Raw genomic sequence first — 1,469 nt, forward strand, 5'->3', positions numbered from 1 at the left:
TAACATATGAAGACATTATTACAAAGTATGTTTAAGGCAATTCAGGACTTTTTTGTGTGTGACTCTTATTTAAACAACTATTTCCAATGATTTTCTTGGCTGTATATCCCATAGAAATTAGGCAAGCTCTGTCTTTGAATTGCTGAAGGCATATTTCTTATAAAACGAAAACAGTTTTCATTTTAAAAAAAGTCTATGTATTAAATCCATAAAAAAGAAAACAGAAAGGAAATCTACATAACAAATGACAGTTAGTTACGTGTGTGTGGTTAAGGGCTCACTATCATTATATTCATAAAAATATTAATTATGTGCAGGGCTAGAATCCAAGACATATCTATAACTCCTTAGGAAATAATGTACAGGCTCATAGTCACTAATCAGCTGAAAAAAAGTCCTTGGAAAATTTAGAGAATGTGAGATTATTTTGCTTAACCAAGAGAAATAACACTGGATGGTGGTCAAAGCTTATGAACACAGTTTGTATACAAAGACAGGCAGTTCATATATCATTCTTTATCCTTTGAGAAAAGGTAACATAACATTTCAAGGTTCCGTGTCCCTTTTGCAAGTAAAAAAAAACAAAATAAAAAAAAAACGTGGTGGAGGCAATTCTGGAATATCCAGGAAATCTGATCTCACAAATGAGGAAGCTCCCAAATATGGGCATAAAGTGAGACCAATTTTCCAGTGCAAATCCTCTGAGATATAGGCAGTTGGGAATACCCTTATTAAAAATTCCTTTCCCAAATCCAGTTTTAGAAGATCTGTTTAATTGCTAGATAAAACAGAAAAAAAAAAAAGTCTAAAACTCTTTTAGATTACTGATGGGAAAAAACAACAGTCGTGATGTGGGGAATCACCCAAAGTTTTCTATAGACTCATAGGATCCAAGTAATCAGAGGCACTAATTTCAGGAGCCCTGGTTCAAGTGACATTTCCTTCTGATCCATAACGGGCACCTTTCTGTTTCATATTGTCTGTGCACAGTCCACATATGAGGCCAGGGTCATCACCCACACAGAAAAGAGACAAAAATATGTGTGCCACCACTACCCGCTTCTGAAAATGAATCTACATCAAAATGCAGGATACAGTCTGAACTTGTACAGTATGCTGTGTGACTAGACCAGGACTCCGGCTAGAGAGGTTAGTAAATGTGAAATACAAAGGCAAAAACTGTTATTTCCATTTGCACATGAATCATATTTGCTACCCGTCATAACCTAGTGACATAAAAGTATTGCAAATCCCCAGAGCCCCATTTGCTCCCTGGAAGGAAATCCCTGATCCCACCATCCCCAAGTCTGGCCAAGCTAATTTTATCCAAGGACCTAGAGAGCCTGGGGTAAAGATTGTCAGCCTGGAGACTAAGAACAAGGATGCAGCAGCCAGATTGTGCTGCCACTTAAAGAAAGCATGGCTTTGGGCATATTATTTACCCTCTCAGTCTCAGTTGCCTTATCTAT

Source organism: Gorilla gorilla, chromosome 5 (genome assembly GCF_029281585.2).
Source record: "Gorilla gorilla gorilla isolate KB3781 chromosome 5, NHGRI_mGorGor1-v2.1_pri, whole genome shotgun sequence".
In the NCBI taxonomy this organism is placed as follows: Eukaryota; Metazoa; Chordata; class Mammalia; order Primates; family Hominidae; genus Gorilla; species Gorilla gorilla.